The following is an 8,119-nucleotide window of genomic DNA, read 5'->3' as shown; positions in this document are numbered from 1 at the left end:
ATCATGAGTGGCTGATAGAATATTTTTGTTGGACAGTCCTGATTTAAATAAAATTGGCTTGTAGTTAAAAAAAAAAAGTCTATCTGTCTCATCTTTCAGCTGTTTAATGTATCTGGTTTAATATTCATATCTTTGATTCATTTTTATTTTAGTTTAGTGCTGGTGAAAGATTTGGTTCAGTTTTAAATTTCAGCATATGCAAAGCCAGTTTTTCCAGCATTGTTTAATAAACAGGCTATCTTTCTTCCAGTGAAAATGTTTGTCTCCTTTGTCAAAGATAAAATGACTGGGCCATGGAGATAGCTCAGCAGCATAAGCGCTTGCCTGACAAGCACAATGTCCTGAGTTTGATCCCTGGTACCAAAAAAAAAAAAAAAAAAAAAAGTACTAAAAGATAAAGTGACTGTGTCTGGAGTTATTTCTGCATCTTCTAATCTGTTCCACTCTTCCTTGGGTCTGTAGATTGTTTTTGTTTTTTGCCAGTTCCATGCTGTTTTTATCATAGTAGTTTTTTGTTTGTTTGTTTGTTCTTTGGCTTTTTTTTGGCAGAAACAGGGATTGAACTCAGACCCTTATGCTTGCCAGGGAAGCGCTTATTCCACTGAGCCGTCTCCCCGGCCCCTATCAGTAGTTTTGTAGTACAAAGCTTTTTTTCCCCCCCATAATTTTATTGAGAAACAAATGAGACAGTTTCAAACCAAATTGGTAGGACAGTTTCAATAATTAACACATTGCATACATTCTTCCTAGTGGTTAATTGCTATACAAGATGCGGATATGATATCCTGTTTACAAACACTATTAGAACAAATCCCTCTGTTCATTAAGAGAATGTAATTATATATCCTATTTTGAATATACAGATACAAAATGGACATTCATCTGTATCCCCTTTTTTTGAATTTATTTGTGTGTGTGTGTGTGTGTGTGTGTGTGTGTGTGTGTGTGTGTGTCCAGCTCAGCCCAGCAGGGGGCGAGGCTGGCTGGCATGTGGTGCTGGGGGATTGAACTGTGGTCCCTGTGCTTTAAGTTTGTTCTAAGTAGATGCTTTAGACCACTGAGCTATCTCACCAGCACCTGTATCCCCCCTTTTTTTTGTTTAGTTCCATTATTTGAATATTATAGGTGTGTTAACTCAGCAAAATATTCTAAAAGAGTCCAGTAGCCCATAATAGTATTGGGTCTTCCGCTTGACTGGCAGTGTCAGAATTGTTGACCTGAGTCCCCTACAGCTCAACATAACAGCATGGCTTTACTTCTTTTTTTTTTTTTATTGTTATGAGCAGAATATATTTATTGAGAGAAAGAAAGCTCCTGTCCAAGAGAGGGACAGGAGAGGGGGCCCGAGTGGGTAGTTCCCCGGGAAGCTGTCTCTTCCAGGGACTTTTATAGTGTAAAACCATGTGAGGCTAAGGTAGAGAGAATGGGAACTCGCTTAGGTGGGCAGGAGGTGGGACATAACTATGGTCAACCAATGGGATTACATATGGGACAGGGTCTTTTCCTGTTGGGGGCTGGAATGCGGGATAGGGTCTCTTTCTGTTGGGGGTTGGCTAGTGACTCACTTGGGCCTTTCCAGGTGATTGATACCGATTTAGAATATCAATCCCAGGTGCTACTCGTTTAGCATTTGTTTGGCCTTTAGGTCTTTAGGTCTGGTTCACAGCAGGAGCATCTGCCCCTCCCACAGTTGTAAGGCATCTCATCTTGTGTGCTGTGTCCTTTGAGGGCTGGCCCTGTCTGACTGCCTATAATATTTTTATCTAACTTGGCTGCCTACAATATTCCTCCCTCTGAAGAAGTAACCTGAACTGCCGTGAAGGGAAATATGGGCGAAGACCGCTCTGGCTTCTTCATACTGAAATGGGTCATTGTTGACTGGCAGTCAGATATATTCTTCAGAGGTTTTAGCTAAAAGCCCTCGATAGATGACAGGCAGTTTTCTCTTGGGTAGACGTATAGCTTTGAGTCTTTCTGGGCGTCACCACCTTCTTTCTAATTGATTCCTCCACCCAGGCGTCCCTGAGTAGCCCTCTCCAGAGCAGGTGGATACTCCTCCATCCAGTGATCTCGGTGGGAACCTCCAAAATGATACAGGGAGAAAAACTGGTCTTGGGTCTTTCCAGGTGATTGATACCTATTTAGAATATCAATCCCAGGTGAGCTCCAAACCATACAAGGAACCTCCAAATGACATAGACAAAAACAATCTCTGGACCTGACCTGCACGAGTTGGTGTTCTCTAAAACCGAAGAATGAATTTTAGGAACAAACGGAGGTTATGTGCAGAATATATTTATTTATTTATTTTTTAAAATTTTATTTATTTGTGTGTGGCCAGCTCAGCCCACCAGGGGGCGGGGCTGGCATGTGGTGCTGGGGGAATTGAACCGCGCTCCCTGTAATTTGCTAAGCTTGTTCTAAGTAGGTGCTTTAGACCACTGAGCCATCTCACCAGCCCTGGCTTTACTTCTTATACTTTGTTTTTATACTTTTCTGCTGGCTTGTTAAGACCAAGATAAAGCAAGACCTATGCAACAAGAGTTGTAGCTTTTGGGTCTGATAAGGTCAGTGAAATCCCCTTAGGATTTATCCTGAGATCCAGCCCCTTTCATCAAGTATTGATATGTTGAACTTTAAGTTCCTATAGAATTGTAGTACAGTTCCATGCCAGAGATTTTGATGCCCTCTGCCTTGCTATTGTTGCCAAGCATTGCTTTTGCTATTCTATATCTCTTCTGGTTCTGAATGAATTTTAGGTTTGTTTTCTCTAATTTTTTTTAAATATATTTATTACAGGGTCTCACTACACAGATTGGACTCGTAGTGATCCTCCTGTTTTCAGGCTCCCAAGTGCTGGGATTACAGGCACACACCACCATGCCCCGTCTCATTTGCCTTCTCAGCACACCCTGGGGGGGGGTGGAACCAGCACAGCACTCCGGGGATCGAACCCTGATCCCTGTGTGTGCCTAAGCAGGCGCTTTAATCTGCTGAGCTCTCTGGCTGGCCCTTGTTTTCTCTAATTTTGTGCGAATTTTTTTGAGAATTTTAATTTTGATCAGGATTGCATTAAATCCATAAAACAGTTTTGGAAGTATGGGCATTTTTACTTATGTGAGTTCTACCTACCCAAGAACAAGGGATATCTTTCCATTTTATTTATTTTTTTCTTTCTTTCTGTGTGTGTGTGTGTGTGTGTGTGTGTGTGTGTGTGTGTGTCCAGCTCAGCCCACCTGGGGGCGGTGCTGGCTGGCATGTGGTGCTGGGGGATTGAACCATGGTCCCTGTGCTTTGCTAAGCTTGTTTTAAGTAGGTGCTTTAGACCACTGAGCCATCTCACCAGGCCCTATCTTTCCATTTTATGATATCCTCTTTGATCTCTTTTTTAAAGAGTACTATAGTTTTCAATGTAAAGGTCTTTTACTTCTTGTGTTAGATTGAATTAATGTCTAGGTGTTTCATTTTTTATGTGAAAGGCATTTCCCTAATTTCTCTCTCAGAGAGTTTGTTATTTATGTGCAAGAATGCTATTGAGGGGCTGGAGACATAGCTCAGTGACAAGGCGCCTGCCTGGCAAGCGTGAGGTCATGAGGTTGATTCCCAGCATCAAAAAACGAAAACCCCTCCAAAAAACAAGCTGGCTTTTGGGGTCTTCTGTGTAGAGTATCATTTCATCCACAAATAATAATTTAACTTCTTACTTTCCTATTCTCATTCCTTGTATTTATTTTTTCCTTTCTAATAGCTCTGATTGATAGTTCCAGAAGTATACTGAAGAATATTGGTGATAGTAGACATCCTTTTCTTTCCTTTTTTTTTTTTTGTATTTTAGGGAAAGGTCTACAGGGTTTTCAGGGTCTCACTACTAGGTTGGACTCCTAGTGATCTGCCTGTTTACAGCCTCCCAAGAGCTGGGATTACAGGTGTGTGCCACCACGCCCAGTCTCTCTTGTTCCTGATTTTAGAGTGATAGCTTTCAGTTTTTGTTCATTTTGTATGATATTGACTGTTGGCTTGTCATAGATTGCTTTTTTCAGACTGAGATACAGACCTTCTATTTCAATTTGCCATAGGGTTTTTATCATGAATGGATGTTGGACTTTTTTTTTTTTAATTTTATTTATTTATTTGTGTGTGTGTGTGTGTGTGTGTGTGTGTGTGTGTGTGTGGCCAGCTCAGCCCACCAGGGGGCGGGGCTGGCTGGCATGTGGTGCTGGGGATTGAACCGCGATCCAGGTGCTTTGCTAAGCTTGTTCTAAGTAGGTGCTTTAGACCACTGAGCCATTTCACCAGCCCCAGGATGTTGGACTTTATCAAATATGCTTTTTTTTTTTTAACTATTGAGATGATCATGTGATTTTTCTCCTTGGCTGTGTTAATATGGTATATTACCTGTATTGATTTGTGTATGTTGATCCATCCCTGCATCCCTGGGATGAGTTCTACCTAGTTATAATGTATAATCATTTTCTTTTAAAAAATTGACTTGATGATTTGCTGCATTGTTTGCCAGTATCTTACTGAGGATTTTTGTGTCTATATTTATTAGGGAGATTGGTCTATAGTTCCCTTTTTTGGTTGGATTCTTCTCTGATATTGGTATAGCTCAGGGGCAGAAGTGCTTGCCTAGCAAGCACAAGGTTCCAAGTTTGATCCCTGGTTCTGGGGAGTAGGAGGGGCGGATATCAGGTTAACACTTCCAGTAATGATTTTGGAAGTATTATTGCTTATAACTGATAGGTATTGACATGTCATATAACTTTCCTATTATTGGCCCCCCCCTTGTGTAATTGCTTGCCTTGCCTGATGGATACAGTTTGTTGGGGTTCATGGAGTTGTAGACCTCATTATCTCTTTCTTGTTATCTCTTTCTAGAATGTTCTTCAGAACATTTTGGAGTGTTTGGCATTTATGAATTTCTTCAGATGTTCTTTGTCATGGAAGTATCTCACTTTTCTATCAATTTGGAAAGATAGTTTTATGGGGCCATCAATCTGAGCTGAACTTGAGGGCTTGAAATTTCAGTTCAAGCTCTCCTTGATGTGAGGGCTTTTTGTTGAGGAGTCTCCTGTAATAGTGATGGGCTTTCTTTTATAGGTGATTTGTTTCCTTTCTCTAACAGCTTTTAGTATTCTGTTCTTGGTTTAAATTTCTGGAATAATTTTTTTGTTTGTTTTTCATTTTGAGACTGGGTTTCACTCCGTAGTTCAGGCTGGCCTCCAACTCACAGCAGTCCTTTTTGTTTGCCTCAGCCTCCAAAGTGCTGGGATCACAGGCATATGCCACCACACCCAGCTGAATCTTGACTATTATATAGTAAAGATTTTTTAAAATCATGGCTATTTGGAGGTCCATATACCTCACTCATTTGTATGTTAAATTCTTTTTTTCTTTTTTCTTTTTTTAATTTTTTTTTTTTAATTTATTTATTTCATTTGTGTGTGTGGCCAGCTCAGCCCACCAGGGGGCGGGGCTGGCTGGCATGTGGTGCTGGGGGATTGAACTGTGGTCCCTGTGCTTTGCTAAGCTTGTTCTAAGTAGGTGCTTTAGACCACTGAGCCATCTCACCAGCCCCTCAAATTATTTTTCTATGCTTTGTAAGTTTTCTGCCATTACTTCTGTGAACAGGCTTTTTTAAATGACATTTGTGCTATCTCCTCCTTTTTCATTGACTCTGGTCAATCTCATGTTATTCTTTACATCGTCTAGTAACTGTTGGATTGATTTTTTTTTTCATGGTCTCTTGCTATTTTTAAGAAATATTTCTTTTTATGGTCACTAACTGGAATCCTATCTTCTATATTTGAGATACTTTGGGGGGCTATTGAACTCAGGACCTTGTGCTTGTCAGGCAGGCACTGTGCCGATGAACTATATCTCCAGCCTCCTTCTGTATGTAGGTTTTTTTTTTTGGAACCAGGGATTGAACTCAGGCCCTTGCGCTTGCCAGGGAAGTGCTTATTCCATTGAGCCATCTTCCCAGCCCCCCCTTCTATATTTCGATATTCTGCCCTCTCATTGACTTGTTCTGCTGTGTATACATAAAATGGAGTTTTACTGGGTTTCTGTTTGAATGTCTCATGGATTCCATTTCTGTTCTATGGGGGACGTTCTGTGTATGTATGTATCTTTCTTTCTTTTTATTTATTTTTTTATTTTTGGCAGAACCAGGGATTGAACTCAGGCCCTTGCACTTGCCAGGCAAACACGTATTCTACTGAGCCATCTCCCCGCCCTATGGTGGATGTTCATGGCTTCTGTGATTTTCCTAAACTCATCTTTGTCTGTATCTACTCTAGAGTCACTAGGCATGTCTTTCCTTTATGGTTACCATCTCTGTAGTTATCTGAGAAATTATTTCTGATTTGATTTTTTTTCCCCTAAAGCCTCATTCATCTGTTTTGTGACTTCTGCTCTTACCAGATCAGAGAGTCCAGGTGGTGGCTTTCAAATTGTTCCACCTCATTGTTCCTTGGGTTTGCCTTTGGTGAGCTGGAAGTTGGGGATTCCATCTTGCTTAAGTGCCTTCTCATTTTCTTTCTTTCTTTCTTTCTTTCTTTCTTTCTTTCTTTCTTTTTTTATTTTTGAAAATAATCATTTTTATTTTATTTTATTTATTTTTGGCGGAACCAGGGATTGAACTCAGGCCATTGTGCTTGCCAGGGAAGCGCTTATTCCACTGAGCCATCTCCCCGGCCCCCTTCTCATTTTCTTGTTTTTTTTTTCTTTTTTAGTTTAATTCCTGAATTGGTGATTGCTTATGGTGAGTAGCTTTATTGCTAGTACTTAGAACCCTCAGGAAATGACTACTTCTCAGTGGTATCTTTCAAGTGTGGCAGACTTGAGGATTTTGGGTTCTTTGCAAGATCCCGCCTCTTCAGTGTATTGGGGATGAGAAGTTGCCTCCTGTTTGGCCTAGCCCTGGTTCTTTGGCTCTGGCCTATAGTATTGCTTATGACCTTTGGCAGTCTCAGCAATGGCACATGAGAAAGAACAACTGATTAGAATAGTTATGTTGGGGCCGGGGAGATGGCTCAGTGGAATAAGCGCTTCCCTGGCAAGTGCAAGGGCCTGAGTTCAATCCCTGGTTCCACCAAAAAAAAAAAAAAAAAAAAAAAAGTTATGTCACTTTGGGTAAAGTAGTACAATAGGCAATAGCAGTGGTATAAAACAGTGCCCAGAAAATGGCAGGCTGTGATAACTATTAATTTGACACCTTTCACCATATCAAATAGACTTGTGTGTGAGGGGGGAGATAACTCAGTGGAATATGCGCTTCCCTGGCAAGCACAAGGGCCTGAGTTCAGTCCCCAGTTCCAGAAACAAACAAACAAACAAACAAATAGACTTGTGGGTATATAACAGAACCTAAAGCAAGTCAGAAAAGTGTGTACAATAAATATGCCCTCAGTATGGTGATTTTTCCCTCAGGGGAGAAAATTTCAAAAGGGTTGGGGAAAAATACAGAAATCAAAGAAGAGGAAGAGCCTGGAAAGATGAAGAGGAGGAGGAGGAAGAAGAGGAGGAAAAGGTTAAAAGCAAGGCTCTCAAGGTCTAAGGAAGATCACACAAACTGTGGGCAACTGATGAGGAAGACTGGAGGGAAAGAGAGAAGAAATAAAAACAACAGAAAGGAATAACAACAGCAAAAAATTAGAATCAATGTTGACACTCATAAAAACAAAAACAGCCAGGCATAGTGGTACATGCCTGTAATCCCAGCACACAGGAGGATGAGGCAGGAGGATCTTGCAAGTTTGAGGCCAGCCTGAGAGTGAGCTCAAGGCTAGCTTGAACTGCATAGTGAGACCCTGTCTCATAAGGACAAACAAAAAACAAAAAAAGAGAAAAATAGTATGTGCTTGAAGGCTTTGTCACTGGTAGACAGTGTGGGTGGTCAAAATCCAGATCCATATTGGTTGGATCTGTCAGCCATAAAATTATGGCAGGATTGTGGATAATCCCAGCAAACCTACACCTTTAGTTTTCCTGAAGTTCAGGCTGGTTTCTGGCCGTGAGGCTGGAACCCAGTTTGTTCAGCGTCAACACTTCTTGTGCTTCCTGCGATTTATAACTTGGCTGCTTGACCTCCTGACAGCTTGAACGTGCTTCCACT

The sequence above is a fragment of the Octodon degus genome, unplaced genomic scaffold, assembly GCF_000260255.1.
Source record: "Octodon degus isolate 3935 unplaced genomic scaffold, OctDeg1.0 scaffold00073, whole genome shotgun sequence".
NCBI classification, from domain to species: domain Eukaryota; kingdom Metazoa; phylum Chordata; class Mammalia; order Rodentia; family Octodontidae; genus Octodon; species Octodon degus.
This window is presented reverse-complemented; position numbering follows the sequence as displayed.